We start from the raw sequence: 20,179 nt of genomic DNA on the forward strand, positions 1-20,179 counted from the left end.
TGTATTAAAATTCTATTATGATAATTATTAAATTTGAAAGAATCTTTGGACATTACTTGTATATAATTTGGCGTGAATTTACAGGGTACAGAGGAATAACACCTGAATCCTCAGGAATGGCAACGCATGGAGAGTATCATGTGCGAAACAGTATACTCTGTTATGTCCATGGTACTGCTCATGTCTATAGGCGACGGTTACCACTTTCCACCAGGTGGGCCGTCAGCTTGTTTGCCATTCTAAGTTGTATAAAAAAAATATAAATAATTAAACTTAAAAAAAAAATTAAACTTACTTAAGATTACTTAAGTAATTTACAATAAATATTATTATAAATTGACGAATTTAGTTATAAATCGATAAATAATCTTTTTGATAAAATTAAGAAGATTTACAGTGTTATTTTGATAATTGTTATTAAATAGTTAACAATATTATGTATTACTATTATGTTATTGTATTGCATTGTAATGTTTTACTGCATTTTTATATAAATTTCCATCATTTAAAGATATTTAAATTTCAAAATTATATATGTATAATTTATATAAATAAATTACAATTGTTTCTATTAACTTACTGATTTTTAAAGAGTTAATATTTAACAGAAGATAAGAAATAAAACAAAACACAATACAAAGGTAAAAAGTGTTAAAAAAAATTAAAAAAATTAGAAGTATAAATAAAAAAAACCGTACATAATTTAACGATAGGGAATTCAATAAAAAAATATTTAGTACTCAAACGAGATATTACACGTATTAGCACTAAAAATGGGAACATTCGTGTACAAACAAAAATAAATTCTATACACAACCTCCACTAGGGTAATAATACTCTGCCACTGCGACAACAGTTACCAGAGAAATGAGAATAAGTAACATGGCGCTGTGTTAAAATTTTATTTTGCAAATCAACTCGGTTTGCGAGCTGCTGTTAGGTGATAACTTTTATGTTTTTTAATAGACCAGGAGCTACGATTAATTTGCAGTTATCAGTTTTGATACTTGTTAAAAAGTTGTTAAAAAGTGTATTTGGTAATCCAACACAGATCAAAAATGCTCGCTCTCTCCTAAAAGAAATCTAAACTGTTTGAAAATGCCTTGTCTTGTAATTGTTACTTTGGAAAAAATCTGTGTAATAGTTAAATAATTTATTGTGCTTGGTTTTATACTAGAAATACCGAATTTTTATTACATATGGTTCTTCAAGCCGGATGATCAAGATCAAGCGTTTATTGTATTAAGAAATATATTATACAAAACATAATAATCACTACGTTTAAAAAAAAATTCGAAAAATATAAGAAAGTTAACGTGACCGGGATGTTTTGATTGACCTAGATTTATCTTCATTGCAAATATATAGTACTATGTTTTGTATATGTTTTGGCTAAATCTTAAAATTAATCATTTCATGATGTGGCCAACTATTTCATGAAATGGTCATATTTTATGATATCGTCATAGTCGTAGAATACTGACGGATGTATATATATATATATATATATATATATATATATATATATATATATATATATATATATATTTTTTTTTTACAACACAGGGGGCAAACGAGCATGCGGCTCACCTGATGGTAAGTGACTACCGCCGCCCATGATCACCCACAACACCTACGGCATTGCAGGTGTGCTGCCGGCCTTTTAAAAAGGAATATGCTCTTTTCTTGAAGGTTATGTTGTCGTATCGGTTCGGAAATACTGCTGCTGGAAGTTGATTCCAAAGAGTGGTTGTGCGTGGGAGAAAGTGCCTTGAAAAACGCACGGTGGAGGACCGCCACTTGTCCAGATGGTTGGGATGAAATTTTAGTTTATGGCGGGTTGTACGATGGTGAAAATCTGCAGCAGGTATCAATCCGAACAATTCTTCAGAGCACTCCCCATGATAAATTCGGTAGAAAATGCACAGAGATGCAACATCTCTACGCAGTTCCAGTGGGTCGAGCCGGACAGTAAGACGCCGATCGTCAACAATTCGAGCTGCCCGACTTTGAATGCGGTCTAACGGAAGGAGTTGGTACTGTGGCGCTCCTGCCCACAGGTGAGAACAGTATTCCATGTGTGGCCTCACTTGAGCTTTATATAGTTTCAGGCGGTTTTCTGGCGTGAAATACCGTCTCACCCTATTGAGCACCCCCAACTTTTTGGAAGCTATCTTAGCTTTTTCCTCCAGATGACCGCAAAACTGGACGTCGCTAGATATATCGACGCCAAGAATCCCCAGACTCGACTTATTATCGAGGGAAGTGCCCCGAAAGTAAGGAGATACGACAAACGGTGTCTTTTTTGCGGTGAACGCGCAGACTTGTGTCTTCTTAGGGTTAAAGTGAACAAGATTGCGTTCACCCCAGATCGAAACTTTGTCGAGCGAAGTTTCGATTTCAGACACAAGTCTGTTCCGGAGCTCATCGGTATGTGCCCGCGAGATCTTTGCATGACCGGTGTATAATGCATCTCCTGTACTGTCGTCTGCATAACAATGAATATCACTGATCTGTAACATATCATTGATATGCAGAAGAAACAGTGTCGGAGATAGTACACAGCCTTGCGGGACACCAGCATTCACAGGTTTTAAGTCAGAGCATGCTCCGTCGACTACGACCTTAATGCTACGTTCCTTAAGAAAACTGTATATATATATATATATATAATATGTAGAGTCTCTATAACAATTTACCAAATATTATTTAATGATTGGTTCAGCCGTTAAGATACCAGAAAGTAACATACGAGCAACCTCATTTTCACGTTTATAATATTAGGTAGGATTAATAGCAAAGATTAAGCATTATTAGTAGTTTTACTATCGTTATATTATAATACTAACATTTTTTTTATACAACTTAGAATGGTAAACAAGCTGACGGCCCACCTGATGGAGAGTGGTAACCGTCGCCTATAGACATGAGCAGTACCATGGACATTACAGTTTTGTCCATGATACCCCCCCATGCATTGCCATTCCTGAGGACTCAGATGTTATTCCTCTGCACCCTGTAAATTTACGCCATATCCAACCCTTCAAACCGAAATAAGCGATTAAGAGAATTTAGTTGTCAAGGGATAGGAAGCAACGCCCCTCTTAAAATATTAGCAAAGCCTAACTGCGGTTGCCAACCCGCCTGCCAAGCGTAGCAACTATTAGCAACACCCCGCTTATATGGGGGCCTATGTCCAGTTAACAGCTGATATAATAACAATAACCAGTAATATCACAGCCATGAAAATCGCAGCTGCTTCACAACAGAAACACAAATGAAACAAAGGTGAGCAAACTGACAACCTTTATACAAAGTCTCCTTCTGGTAATATCAAAAACTTTCAAGTTATTATTAATAAGATTAAAATTGTTCTGAGAAATTCTGAGATATTTGACCAAAATGTAACTGAAGGGGTGTAACACAACGAAATATGATTTGTAAAATATATATTCAATTAAAATGATGCCTGTCTCTAGAACTATTCCGCTTTGTTTCCTATGTTACTCTCGTGTTTTGATACTTTTGTTTGAAAATTACACGTCGCTAAGTGAGATTTAACGAGTTTTACAAGATTCAGTTATTCTCAATTCTCCAGTGCATTTTCTCATTTATTTATAAGGTTAGCAACAGTAATTTCTTGACGACGTTGGCGCAATAGTGGGCACGTCGGTTTACTTAAATTTGGTCCCTGGTTCGATTGCTGGTGATGCCAATTTAGAGACTGAACATTTGTAATTAGACTCGAACCTGGGTGTTCTGGTTGTACCTCCAGATGTAAACGATTCAGATGTTAATTTTGGTCCAGTATTCTCAGACACAATAAATAGGTAGGTACATACATCGGTACATACTAAAGAGGAATAACAAATACAACGCAGACAAAGTCGCGGGCACCAGCTAGTAGACAATATAGTAAAATTTATTAATATACAAAATTTTATGGTTCTAAATTGATTAAAATCCTTGAGCTATAATTATTTAACGATGTATATAAAATTAGCAATTTCCTTGAATATATATTTTTATCAAAAACGAAATTAAAGGTTTCATTTAATTAAAATATTTAAACAAAACCTTATCAATAACTCTATTATTGGCACCCATAACTTGTACTGATTGGCGACTTTACTAACTTGCTAATTTATGATTTATTTATTTATTATTATTATTTTAGCCTTTAACTGTCTACTGCTGAAGAAGGCCTTCCCCATAAGGAGAGTTTTGCTATTAGCTGCCATGTATGGCAAGCGAGTTGGCATCCGCAGTTAGAGTTTGGCAACGTTTTAAGAGAGACACTGATGCCCATCCTTCAACCACTAATTTCCCTTAGTTGCCTCTTACGACACATACGGGAAAGGAAGGGATGGTAAAATATAAAATTATAAAGCGTAATAAAAAGAAAGATTGGACATATAAAAATAATATTCTTGATACGTATTCATTATTTTAATTAATCTACGAAATATACAAGGTAGCTTCTTAAAGCAATTTGATTCTGTAAGAGGAGTTAGCATAATTAAAAATATTAGAGTACAGAACTTGGATATAGACAGATATGGAAGAATTTTTGATATTCAGATAAAATTCAATTCATTAGCTTCTTTTAAGAATAATAAATATACTAAAACTAGTCTTTACTTGCAAATTTGTTCGCATAACCGGGATATATTAATTGGGTTAAGAGCCCATTTTTTTTTATACCACTGAGGTGGCAAACAAGCATACGGCGCACCTGATGGTAAGCGGTTACCGTAGCCTATGAACGTCTGCAATATCAGAGGTATTACGCGCGCGTTGTCGACCCTGAAGAAACCTCTTTACCCCCCTTTTGACGAACCCCATGCTGTAGTCTCTTGGGAAAATCTTGGCAGGGAGCTCATTCCATAACCTCAGTGATCGTGGGAGAAAACATATCTGAAACCGCGTTGTACGCGACCATTTAGGCTGTAGGGTATAAGAGTGAACTCCCTGTCGATGGCGAGCCGTACGATGATAGAAAGTGCCCGTAGGCATCATATTGAATAATTCCTCTGAGCACAATCCGTTGTACAAGCGGTAGAACACGCAGAGTGAGGCAAAATCTCTCCTAAGACTTAAGGGTTTCATACCTTTTGCAAGCCTGGGATCATCGACAATTCTTTTCCATACAAAATAGTGTGTATGTCAGATTGTATGATTATGGATCGGTCTGTAACAGCACAAACAAGCAATTTTATATCTATTAGAGAAGAAAGGGACTGTTAATAATGCGAACTACCAGTTCCATTGCTAGGAATATACCTTGTCAGGTTGAGCTTCACGTGGTCCTACCTGGAAACCATCGTGCTGAATTCCAAGTGTATTCATCACGATGGGCTAACTGACCTGCCTTTTCGTTCTCACCTATACCTCAATGGTACCAATCATACGCTGGCGGGGCACTAGTGAGGGATGATAGGTGAGAATGAAAAGACACGTCAGTTAGCCCATATTGTTGAACCCATTTGGAATTGATTGGTTTCCAGGGGGACCACGTGCAGGACTGAGTATATTGCTAGCAATTTTATTTTTTTTTTTTTTTTTTACAACACAGGGGGCAAACGAGCATGCGGCTCACCTGATGGTAAGTGACTACCGCCGCCCATGATCACCCACAACACCAGCGGCATTGCAGGTGTGCTGCCGGCCTTTTAAAAAGGAATATACTCTTTTCTTGAAGGTTATGTTGTCGTATCGGTTCGGAAATACTGCTGCTGGAAGTTGATTTTAAAGAATGGTTGTGCGTGGATGTGACTAATAGCATGCATTGCTAACAATCGTTTCCTCCCCAAATGTTCTGGGTTATAGGTTAGTACCATCAGATGTCCATCGTCCGGTTTCTAATAACACAAGGTGCTAGGTTACCTTGTGTTTTTAGGAAGTGTGTTATTGAGGACCAGGCCATTGGTATGATAGCGAGGAAATTATTATTATATTCTTTTGAGAAAAACTTTTTTTCAAATTATCATCATCATCATCATCTTAACTATTATCTATCTACAACTGAACATAGGTCTCTCCTATAGACTGCCATAAGGAATAGTCCTGAGCCACCTGCATTCACCGATTCCCTGCAACACATTTTAAGTCATCATTCCATTTAGTCGTCGGTATCGTCCTGTACTACGTTTGCCTCTTCAAGGCCGCCATTCAAGAACCTTTCTTCCCCGTCGTTTGGCGATTCTTCGAGCTATGTGACCAGTCCATTGCCACTTCAGCTCACTTATCCTTTTTCAAACGCAAACGGAAAATACAAATGATTTTCTATAATAAATAAAAACAAAATTGAACATAAAATACGATCAAGCCTTTTCACTTGTTTGAAGTTATAGATAAAATCAGTATAAAAAAAAAAAAAACAATCAGAACACGAACTAGATGGAGAACAACAAACTATCTCGGAATCTTCAATCAAAGTTATGTTCAATAAAGTATTCACAAAAACTTTGATGGAATATGACCTAGTCCCATATTTGTAAGAAGCACAACAAAAAAAACAACGCCTAACAAATCGGAGGAAAACAACATGGATATAGAGCAAATAGAATAGAAAAGAGAATTTATTGGGACAATAAGTTACGTTCATTAAAATATTTACAAAACTTTTAATGGGATATAAATATATCCTTTATTGTAAAAGTAGACAACGGAAAATACGTGAAACGTGGAAATAAAGTAAAAATAGATGTATTTAGAGAATACTCCGTTCACAAATTTCTTAATTTAGTATAATTTGGTCTGATATCAGTAAAAAACAAGGCATTCCACTTTATAAACGGAAGATAAAATCATGCAGGTAAAATATGGTACTTGCAAGCTTGGTTTTATTTTTTTAGTGATGTTTTACGAGAGACGCTGCTGCCCATCCCTTCACCTTAAGCTCCCTTAGTCGCCTTTTACGACACCTGTGAGAAAGGAAGCGGTAGTCTATTCTATGCTAGAAGCTACACGGTAAAATTGGGTCTAATATTTGTTGTCAATTTTGTAAGAAAAAAAAAAAAACAAAACACCAATTTAATAGAAAGAAACGGGCAACAACTACCAGAACGCTTGATTTATTTAGCATTAAACAACGCAAATGATCTTCCAAAATCCAGACCAGATATATATGCCAAGATAAATACTTTTTCGGCATGATAACTGACTCTGTAAACCTAGTCTTGTAATTATAGGATCACAATGACCTCTCATTCGTAAAACACCAGTTATTTAATAGTCAACTTGAAGTAATATTCTCCATAACTCTTCCATGCAAGTCACTATATCTGTGGTCGATTTTGTAAGGAAAATAGACCGTTAGTTCAGCAAAAAAAGCACGCAACCGTCACCAGAACGCTTGACTTATTTAGCAAAACAGCGCGAACGATCTGTCAAAGTCCAGGCCGGCCATTCATGCCAAGATAAATACTTTTTCGGCGTGATAACAGACTCCGGGCACCCGGTCTTGTAAACATAGGGTCACAATGACCTCTCCCTCTCCTTTGCCCATTGATTAATGTTTTTCGAACTTTATACTAACCGGGAAGGTTACAATAACAAGGGTCACATATTTATATTTTCTTTGTAAATGTTACGGAAGTTTATTATTGTTAGAGAACGGTTCGTAAATCAAAAACTATTATCAGATGGCGTGTAAGAAATCTTTTTGTATTTTTGGCGGCAAAGCATGCTAAAGGGCAATAGTTCTTTTCAACCAATTTCAATAGTTCTTCTTTCTCTCAGTTCTCAATTTGACTATGCTTTCTTTTTAGTATGTCGTTTATGAAATTTTCTTTAATTTTGAATTGAAATTTTTAACGATCTACTTTCGTGGTTGTCTTATTATTGTGAAGTCGTTTTCCTAAAATAAAACCTTGAGTATAAAATGTAAAAAAGTACAGTTCTGGGAAATTTATAGAAAGAAAATGAATAAGATTTTTTAAATATGAATTTCACGGACATTACAATGTTTTTATTATTATACTCACAAAAGGCTAACTATCATTTTAAGAATGCGCGTTCTTGGTAAAATGAATTCTTAGAAAATTCAAATATTGTACGCTGCAAAATTTCAAAAAAAGACTCGAGAGAAAGTCACTCGAACTATTCTCTGTGTAAGGGAAAACTTTAACTTGATATTTAGTACAAATTTCTTTTTTTCAATATAGCATAGCTATTGCCAAGGTCGTGCTTAAAATTAAACTAACCTATTAAATATTTTGGATATAAATATTGCATTAAATTTTAAATTCAGCATTCTTGAATCAATGTAAGATTTATGTCGTAAAGCTTAGAGTCTAAATCTCACACACTTAAACTTAAAAATGTAAAGCAATAATAAAATTATTTAAAAGAGCAATACGCAAGTTTCTTGCTCGTTCTTCTTGTGATGAGACAGCTTTCCGAACGAGCGGTAGATTAAAAAAAATGTAATGACTTTTCAAAAGTGCTTCAATGTAAGTTTATTTGAATAAATGATTTCTATTCTATTCTTTCTATTCTATTAAATATTTAGGAAATAAATATTATACTGGACTGTAAATTCAGCATTCTTGAGTAAATTTAAAATTTGAGATGATGTAAAGTTTAGAGATTAAACCTATCACATATTTTGGAAATAAATATTATACTGGATTTTAAATTTAGTTTTCTTGAGTCAGCTTGAATTTGCTTGAAGTTTGTTAGAAGGAAATTGTGAAAAAATTGTTTACATAGATACTGGTTTGGTTTGAGTTTTTGTTGCTAAGTAGCTTTGCTTGCAAGGCTGTTTTAGTTTGATAGAAGGAATCATCATTCACATATCATCATATCAGCTCTAAACTCTACTGCTGAATATAAGCCTCCCCTATTTTGGATTTTTCCTGGAAATGGCCAAGCTTGGTAAGTATATTGACAACCACAGTTAAACGTTGGTGATGTATTGATCAAGAGGGATGAATCTATCGACCATTAAATTTCCTTACTCGCTCCTTATGACACCTACGGGCAAGAAAAGGGTAGCCCATTCTATGCCGGAATCGGCTAGAAGTAACAGGGGGAATACCACAGTGAAATTATAGGGTGCAGCGGTAAAATGCCTTTATTCCCTCAAATGGCAACGCATTAAGGGTTCTACTATGGTTGTTGCAGTGTATTGTATGTTATCTGTACGGTGTCGTTCAAGTTGGCTTGGCTTGTTTTCTATTTAAATTTATTACAAAAATATCTACTTTTCTCTCGTTTTACCAAACTTGTATTTTTTCTATTGAGAAATGACATTTAAAGTTATCTTCAGCACAACTCTGATCTATCACTCCCATAAATTTATTTTTAAACTTTGAATGACTTTTTATAGTCGACTTCAGGGATATTTATTCGGTGGTGGTGTGAAAAACTTTTCCCTTTTTGTAAAATTTTATCTAAATATCAACAAATTGACGGAGTGACTTGTGTACGTTGCCATTTCTTGTCCGCTCCACCGATTTGTCAACGTCCCAGCTCATATTTTATCAACTAGGGACAATAGTAACTACATTTTGATATCGGGCCGCGAGGCGTCTAGTTTCAAACGTTTGATGGATCGAGGCTGAGTTGGTTCCGTGGTTTTTCATTGTTACTTATACTTTCATCTTGATATATTGGGCTTGTAAAAGGAGATTTGGACCTTTATTTTTTATGGTTACAAAAATCCATTATATTTCCTTCATTTTTTTTTTGGATAAATTATGCGAAATAAAATTGATAACTTTATTCTATTTTAATTTTAGTTGCACATTTACCGAAAAGAACTTTTTTTTTTAACACAATATTACCATTTACCTCTTCTTTTGTTTAAATATTTACTACTAACTGACCCAGCGAACTTCGTTCCTCCTAACTGCGCGCGGTACTGGACAGTACTTGGACATTGCAACATTACTTTATTTTTCTAAAATAAAAGATTTTTTCTAAAATTAACGTAGCCCAAGTTACTCCTTATTACATCAGCTACCTGCGAATAAAAGTCCTGTCAAAATCGGTCCAGCCATTTCCGAGATTTGCCGGAACAAACAGACACATACAAAAATTGTAAAAAATGTTATTTTGGTCTATGTACCGTATATACATAAATTCATATACATGTAGTAAAAAACGGATATTTCAATATTACAAACAGACGCTCCAATTTTATTTATATGTATATATTAATTAACATCTTTCTTTCTGTCCTTTTGTTTTAAAACACATTTTTATTTAATATCTACGTTATTGTTCAAAATAGTGAAATAAAAACGCAAAGAAAGGGTTTCAGATACAGTAAAATTGTTGGGTTTAATCATTTTAATAATTCAAACGCTAGAACTAGAGGTCATTCACTCGTAATCCCTAATTATTCAACTCTCAAGAAAAGCTGTGAAATACGAGATACTTATTTCTAAATGGCAATGTTGAAATTAGTATTTGCTGAAGTGAAAACCTTTGTAAAGAGCCTTTGGCTTTTGTGAAATTAAAAATATAAATATTCATCATCTGTTTCATCATATCATCATATTAATCATCAACTGTCCGCTGCTGAACATAGGTTTCTTCCTATTGGGAGTATTGCAAGTAGTTGCCACGCTTGGCAGAAGGATTGGCAACCGCAGTTAGGCTTTAGTGTTATTTTAAGAGGTTTGCTGCTGCCCATTCCTCGACTATTAAGTTTCCTTAGTTACCTTTTGAGACGTAGCTCGTATACGAGATCCCTTAGTTACATCTTAAGATACCCACGGGTAACTAAGAGGTGGGTCGTTCTATGCCGGGATATATCTATGTTTTTAAATGGATGATAATGGAATGATAACCCCGCCAGTCGGGGGAGAAGGGATTATTAGCAATTAGGTCTAATAACCCCATTGTTAGCAATTTACCCTATCAGGTCGATCTTCACGCTGTTCCCTTTGGAAATCATCATGATTGATTTAATGATTGATTTTTTGTCACGATGGGCTAACCGACCTGCTTCATCCTCACCTATCATCCCTTATTGGTGCCTTGCTAGTGTTTACTATTAGCGCAGGCGGGATCGCCATACCATTATCATTCAATTAAAAAAAACCGCCAATTAACCCAATTCGACGAAACGAAAAAAAAATTTATTTTGACATATTATTTAATAAATAAAATAAGTGTTTTCGCATTAAAAAGACGCAGAGATTATAAGACAAAATAAATATAGAATTTACAAAGGAATCACTCATAACTATTTTTTTTTATGGGTGAAAATGGTATGGTAACCCCGCCTGCGCTAACGGGATACGCTGGCGGAGTACCAGTGAAGGGTGATAAATGAAAATGAAAACAGATCAGTTAACCCATTATGATGAATTCAACAGGAATTAACCATGATAGTTTCCAGGGAGAACCGCGAAGAGATCACCCTGGTTGGGTATATTGCTAGCAATGGGATTCTCAGTCTCCATTACTAACAATCCCTTTCCCCCCACTCATAACTATTTATCACGCAAAATTGTATGAAAAAGTTGACAAGTTTTTCTCAAAGCATTTCTATGGTGACACTCTATCTATATAATCTAAGCTTAACACAAATAATAATATTTCGAGCTACTCGCAGCTCCGTTAATAAGCCTAATCAGTGAAATAACTGAACACATTTGTAGATGGAGGGCAGCTAATTGGTTCGCGACCGCAGCGCCAGGGAATGGATGTGGCAAATTATGGTAATGTATTATGATAATGTGTATAACGTCTTACCAACGTCCTTTGTTCTCGGGACATTCGGCTTTGATGTGCGTCGAACATATGTTTATATATTTAACCACTATCACTACATTTTTTTTTTAATGGATGATAATGGAATGATGATCCCGCCTGTGCTATCGGTATACACTAGCGGGGCACCAGTGAGAGATGATTGGTGAAGATGAATAGGCAGGTCAGTTAGCCCATCGTGACAAATTCATCGATAAATTAGTTATGATGGTTTCCAAGGGGAACCACGTGGAGGTCGACCTGGAACGGTATATTGATAGCAATGAGGACTAACCTCCCCATTACAAACAATCCCTTCCCCCCTATCACTACATATTATACAACGAAATTTTCCGCCACGTCTGTTTGTCTGTTCTCAAAAAATACTGCACCGATTTTCATGCTACTATCATCAATGGATAGAGCGATTCTCAAGGAAGGTTTCAGTATATAATTTGTTCACTTTTTGTATACTATTGCTAAAATATAAGGATATTTATTGGAGGTGTCGGAAAAAATAAACCGTCTATGAGCTTTCAACGCAAACGCTGCCTAAACCCTTTGAGATATAACAAAATAATGTATGGTGAAATTGTATATCTTATATAGATCTACAGAAAAGTCTATGATGGCATATATTTATCTCTTAAGGTAAATTTATATCTATAATATACTATATCACTTACCATCAGTTGGGCTGTTAGCTCGTTCGCTGTTCTAAATATCATAAAAAAAAATTGAATGCCTTCTTCTTATAAAAGTGACTTAAGAAGAAATGAAAAAAAAATCTTTCATTGTTTATTCGAGGTACCATTCATCTTTATTAATTATTAGTAATATTATAAATGTGAAAATAAGTCTGTTCGTTCATTTGTTACCTTACAGCGCCTCAATGGCTTTACCGATCATTATAATGTTATACTATATTGGACGGAGAAGGACATTTTTTTATACAACTTAGAATGGCAAACAAGCTGACGGCCCACCTGATGGAAAGTGGTAACCGTCGCCTGTAGACATGAGCAGTATCATGGACATAACAGAGTATACTGTTTCGCACATGATACCCACCATGCGTTGCCATTTCTGAGGACTCAGGTGTTATTCCTCTGTACCCAGTAAATTCACGTCATATCCCACCCTTCAAACCGAAATACAGCCATTCAAACACAACTGCTTCGCAATTGAAACACGAATGCGACAGAGGTATCCAAGCAATCGACTTTTGTACAAAGTCTCCTTCTGGTATAAGGTATATATAATTTTATAAACATAGGCTACTTTTGGGAAAATTATTTTGTTTGTTCCTTTGTTACCTTATAGAACATTAATATCTTAAGAGATGAGCTTTTTTCCGTGAACACTCAGGTTGTGGAATGATCTCCCTGCCAAGGCCTCGCTTAGAGACTACAGCATGCGGTTCTTAAAAAAGGGCACTTTAAATTTGACCTTTAAAAGGGTTGGCAACGTGCATGTGACATCCCTTGTTTTACAGTCGTCCATAGGCTACGGTAACTTTGTTTATCATCAGACGGGCCGTATGCTTATTTGTCACCATAATAGTATAAAGGAAAAAAAACATAGACTACTCTTATCCCTAAGGGAGGAGACTTTGTACAAAAGTCGATTGCTTGGGTACCTCTGTCCCATTCGAGTTTCTACTGTGAAGCAGTTGTGTTTGCATGGCTGTGTTTCGGTTTGAAGGGTGGGATATGGTGTGAATTTACAGGGTACAGAGGAATAACATCTGAGTCCTCAGGAATGACAACGCATGGGGGGTATCATGGGCGAAATAGTATACTCTGCTATGTCCATGGTACTGCTCATGTCTATAGGCGACGGTTACCACTTTCCATCAGGTGGACCGTCAGATTGTTTGCCATTCTAAGTTGTATAAAAACAAAATCCCTGTCAGTAAACATATTCCGGTTATGCGGATAAAGTCGCAGGTAAAAGCTAGTTTTCAATATTTAGTATACAAGGGTATACTGTAATATAATGTATATATAATATACTGGGCACGAGAACCGCTGGCCCCGTATGTATTTAATGCTAAGAAGGCAGATGGTGACAATTGGGCATTATACACCGACTCCTTAATCCACTTTTCCAACCAATTAATTTTGTTATTAAAGTAATACAGATTAAAATATATAAGCGTGTCTGTTTTTGTTATTCGGGCTTTAAGAATTATTCCCGTAGCAAAATACTTAATTAGCTTGTATAATATTCTGGAAAACTCGATTTGTTTACCTTTGAATATTATGAACACAATTTTGTTTGCCGTTTTAGTCACTAATTAGAAATGTCACAGTTAAAGAATATAAATATTATTAAATATATTTTTATACAAATTAATTGTTAGATATCTAAACATTTTAAAAATCGAATAGACGAAGTAATTGGATGTGAAAGGTAATGTCAATAAGGGATTCTTAAATAAAGATATGTTAAGGTTTCTTTAGGATCAGCAATAAGCACGTGACACCCCTAGTGTTGCAGGCGTTCATAGGCTACAGTGGTCGTTTATCATCAGACGGGCTTTATGCTTGTTTGGCACTTTTATAGTTTCAAAAAATAGCTTAATTTATAAAAACCATAAAAAGTTTATTCTTATAATTTTGTGGACACATTTCTATCAACTTTAGTATCATGCCAAAAAACTGACAACTAAATGTTGTCAGTTTTGGCATATAGAAATATATTTAAACACACTACCGGGATTTAACGCGATGAGAAAATATTAAGTTATTCAAATATGTGTAAACAAGGCTAAAGTTTAAAATTAACTATTGATAGAAACACGTGTAGTTTAAACAAAACGCGACTGCTGCATTTATAAAGCAAAATTTTATAAAAGTTTACACACAAAAGCTGTAAAGCGTCAAAATGCAATAATAACTACATATAGACCTATTTTAATATGTATATAGAGGTGGGGGGATGGGATTGTTAGTAAGGCGAATTACCAGTCGCATTGTCAGCAATATATGGTATATCTAGTCAGGTCGACCTCCCCGTGGCCCCTCTTGGAAACCATCGTACAAAATTCCAGGTATATTTATTACTAACTTACTTTTTTATCCCCTGGTGCCCCGCCTGCGTGTACCACTAGCGCAGGCGGAGTTACCATTTATTACTGTCCATTGAAAAATATTATATAGGTACCTATAAGCAGTTAACATTTTATATATGTATATACTATATTAATATTTATTTATTTATTTATTTATTCATTAGTACAAATATGTGTACATGGCGGACTTAACGCTACAAGCATTTTCTCCCAGTCAACCATAGGGAAGTGTCAGAATACTCGAATGCGATACTAGTAATTATTGTATAATATTATATAAAAAATACAGTCATTAGATATCTACACTAATATTATAAAGAGGAAATATTTGTATTTTTGTGTGTATGTTTGTAATGAATAAACTCAAAAACTACTTTGCCGATTGCAAAAATTCTTTCATCATTAGAAATCTACATTCGCCCAGAGAAACATAGGTTATATTTAGTGCTAGAAAAGATTAGGGATTCTTACTAAAACTTTAGTAACGTAACTCAAGGTGTAAAAAAAATGCTATAATATATCTTTCGTCGCATGCGTTGCGAAAATTATTGGTGATAGTACAAAAGTATGTTCTACAATATTGAAGAAAATATCAATAACTACAAAAAACTTAGCGATACTATATGTCCAACTATTATCGTTATGTCACAATAGCCACTTTTTAAAATGTTGTAAAAATGTACACTCGTGCGAAGCCGGGACGGGCCGCTAGTTAGGTACGTATATAAGAATTTCATTGTAAGATTAACAAAATGCAGAATTTGTTACCCAGATTCCTCATACACTCGAAAATGCTATCTACTTATATCGATAGAAAATAGGGCTAATTTGTAGCGCACGTTAACAGAATGGTCTATTCATTCTTTCAATGTACGATTCTCATAAAGAAAACATGCTTCGTAAATAAGATAATCTATGTGAATGCCCACTACACATAACTTGCTCTAGGAAACGGGGTTAAGGAAGCATTTAATGTATTTCATAAGATAGATAGATAGATAGATAATTTATTTACATTACTTACACACACACACACAATTTACAATACAAACATACATATAATACCTAGTAAAAAAGATAAAAGAATAAAAATAAAAAAGCAACAAAAAAAAAACAAAAAGCAAAATATATAAAACGCCAATTTCCTTTTTTTTTCCTTCAAGCGTATGCCGTAGTAACACAAAATGGCCACAACTCAATTTATTGCTTTGCCCTCAAAAGAGCAAAACACTGATATTATGTTGTGGCCAATAAGAGATTAACAGAGTCATTCACCATCATTACCATATTAGCTGTTAACTGTCCACTGCTGAATATAGACCTCCCCCATATATGCATCCTTCTGCCAATAGGTACCACGCTTGGCAGGTGGGGTGGCAACCGTAAAAAAGCTTCGGTGATGTTTTAAGAGGGTCGCTACTGCCTATCCCTTGAAATTAAGTTTCCTTAGTCGCCTCTTACGACACCCACGAGAAAGGAAGGTGTAGCTCATTCTATGCCGGGACCACAAAACAATTATAGGAGTCATTCTCTCTCTCTTCGTCCTCTTCATTACTGAAGGTCGTGTCCTTGAAAGGTGTCTGTTGCCTCTCTTATGATGTTATTCTATTTTACACGGTCTTCAGCTTCTCGCAGGGCAGCTGCAATCGACAGTCCCGAAACGGCGGTTACTTGGTCCGACCATCGATTAGGCGATCGTCCGCGTGGTCTTTTTCCCTCTATTTTGCCTACAACCATTAGTTTGTCCAGATTGTCGGACTGTCGTCGAGCAATATGACCGAAGTATCTAAAAATCCTCCGGTAGCAGACTGTCGAGAGCCTATATATAGGAGTCATTAGCGAGTCCTAATTATGGTACTGAAAATGGCAAATTAGACCGCAGTTCAGCTAATGTTAATTCTTTGTTATATAAAATAAATTATTATTTTTTATTATATTTAATTATATTTTGATTTATAACATATTTGTTTTTAATCATTACTGCATACGAGTATTATAAGTATATGGGAGAGATAATGGAATAGTTTTTTTTTTAAATGGGATGAAAATGGAATAGTAAATGCCAGCGCTATCGGTATTCGCTTGTGGGGCACCAGTGATATATTTAATTTTTTTTTATACAACTTAGAATGGCAAACAAGCTGACGGCCCACCTGATGGAAAGTGGTAACCGTTGCCTATACACATGAGCAGTACCATGGACATAACAGAGTATACTGTTTCGCTCACGATACCCTCCATGCGTTGCCATTCCTGAGGACTTAGTTGTTATTCCTCCGTACCCAGTAAATTCACGCCATATCCCACCCTTCAAACCGAACAGCCATGCAAACAACTGCTTCACGGTAGAAACACGAATGGAACACAGGGACCTAAGCAATCGACTTTTGTACAAATTCGTACGATGTCGCAGCTAAAAACTAGTTCAAAATATAAATAGATAAATTACAATATTGTAACCTAGATTCCGCTACCAATCACTTCACGAGTGACAGACAAGATTGCATAGTATTTCATTTCACTATAATTATGAGAAAGGAAATGTCAGCTCACGTGATATGGGTCGGTTTAGGATTGCACGACTAACTGGTAATCGTGGCAGTGAATACTAAGGGACAGTTAATATAATTATATGTTACAGTTATATGTGCACCTGCACGCAAAACTACTCAACTAATATATAATTTTCGAATAGTTAACTAAACATGTGTCTTGTACAGGTTACTTATGTTGAAATGTTAGCATTCTTTGAAGAGAGTGTTCAAAATTGAACATTTCATACAGTGAAAAAAAAAAATTTCAATCCTAAACATACATATACACATGTAGAACAATAAGGTAATATATATAAAAAATATATTTATGTACAAGTAACCGTCGAAACTTGAAGCTTATCTCTTAAATGGTCGTATGGTCCCGGCATAAAATAGGCTACCTCTTCCTTTCCCGTGGGTGTCGTAAAAGCCGCCTAAGGGAGGGCGAGGGATAGGCAACAGCATCCCTCTTAAAACATCTCTAAAGCCTAACTTCGGTTGCTAATCCACCTGCCAGGCATGGCAATTACTGGTAAAACCCCCCAAAGGGGAGGTTTATGTTCAGCAGTGGTCAGTTAAAGGCAGATTTGATTATGATTATCTCTCAAAAAAAATTCTGGATTGTACCCGTTCTACAGTTCAGTTCTGTCACACGAAAGAATTTATGAAAAATCACATAAACTGAGTATTGTTAACTATCTACTGTTAAACATAGACTTCCCCATAGATCTTTTTAAATGGATGATAACGTAATAGTAATAATGCCTGTGCTAACGGTATTCGCTGGCGGGGCACCAGTAAAGGATGATAGGTGAGATGTCAGTTAGCCTATTGTGATGAATACACCTGGAATTCAGCACGATAGTTTCCAAGAGGGACCACTTAGAGGTCGGCCCGATAGAGTATATTACTAGCAATGGAACTGATAGTCCACATTACTAACAATCCTTTCCCCTTCCCCCATAGACTGCCATAAAGATTGGTCCCAAGCTATCTGCATCCACTGATCAGGAAATCAGTTGAGGTCATCGCTCTATCTATAGTAAGGGGAATCTTACAGTGCGTTTGTCTGTACAGAGTCGCCACTCAAAAGTCCTTTTTACCCATCGGTTGTAAGTTCTTCAAATTATGTGACCCATTGCCATTTCAGATTGTTTATCATTTGGGTTATGTTGAAGTAGAGCATTGGAAATCTTAATAACTTTTATTTTTGACTCTATATATTTTTTTATGCAAATTAGGATGGCAAACAAGCTGACGACCCACCATACCATAGACATAACAGAGTATACTGTTTCGTCCATGATACCCCCCCATGCGTTACCATTCCTGAAGACTTGGGTGATCCCTCTGTATCCTGTAAATTAATGCCATTCAGGGTGGGATACCACCCTTCAAATCGAAACACAGCCATGCAAACACAACTGCTTCACGATTGAAACACGAATGAGACAGAGGTACTGAACCAAACAACTTTTATACAAAGTCTCCCTCTGGTGACATTATATACATTCAAAATAAGAAAAAAAAAAAAACAAGTATACTATTTATTTTCTAGAAATAATTATTTTTATATAGATAGCAATAGTCATATTAGAATATTACATTACTGCTAAAAATGTATCTTAGTTCATACCAATTTTTTATATTACCTGAAAATAACCTATCTCAATGATTGAAATAAAGTAACCCGAAACAATATCCGAATTGAGTTAATATGAGAATGATAGTAAATTTCTCGACGCGTCTCTGTAACTGTTGGTCAGTTTGGTTTACAAAGAATTATGAGACGTAAAAACGGAATCGTAAGATCCAAGATGGGTTGTTAGGTTAGTTTATACATGATGACACTATGTGTATTAAGGAATCCAAGTCAGCGGACATTGTTGATAAGGGTCGTAGTTCCTAAGGCGACGGAGTCCTATCGAGCTTCATTCCCACTTGAGACGATGGTACAAGTTAAAAGAGAAAGTCTACTGGCTCTCTCTTTTGAGTTACGCTATTTATATAATACGATGTAATTCATTTTGTATCGAAAAATGATATTTAAATGATTATTCCTAATCTAGATAGTCATAATATTTTTTATATCTCTTTTTATAATCTGTCGTAATATTTAATAAAATTAAATATATTTCTGTCTTCTGTATTGTTTGGTAAATAACACTGTAATACTATAATCTACCTTTAAATGACAACCTTTAATATGTTTCTCTTTCGACATTTGCTATTGACATTGTAATTCCATTTGACTTTTTATTTAGTTTATATCTAATCTTCACAAAATATTAATATGTTTTGTAAGGCATGGATAGATAGAGGGCATAGATTTGCTTTGTAAGGCACTTGAAATTGCCACTGTCCTTGAAATAATATTTTGCACGCTAATGTTAGCAAAACATGTTAGGACTATACAAATCCTACAATGAACAACAAGTATGTCTTTGCACTTATTATGTACACATGTTTGCAAATAAATTTATCTTTATCTTTATCTTTATCTTTAATACTGTAGTTAAAGTAAATTAATGAATGTGACATACAATATATATCAATAAATACAGTTTTCATTTAAAAATCTCTTATGTATTGGGTTTATTATTCACAGTACTTAATTAATTATTTATTATATACATACGTTATATCTATGTACTATAAATATCAAAAACAAGACCTTCAAAAATTACTAATTATTTTATAATTGAATACTTTGTAAGGTATCTTTGTCTTGTTAGGTTTTCTATGCTTTATATCTTAAGCTAACATACCGTCCCGTCTTCGTGTGGGTGTACAAATTAACACTGATAAAATTTAGTACATAAAACTGAATATAAATATTCAGTTTAACGTATGACATATT

The sequence above is a fragment of the Galleria mellonella genome, unplaced genomic scaffold (genome assembly GCF_026898425.1).
Source record: "Galleria mellonella isolate WM207_F2 unplaced genomic scaffold, CSIRO_AGI_GalMel_v1 utg44, whole genome shotgun sequence".
In the NCBI taxonomy this organism is placed as follows: Eukaryota; Metazoa; Arthropoda; class Insecta; order Lepidoptera; family Pyralidae; genus Galleria; species Galleria mellonella.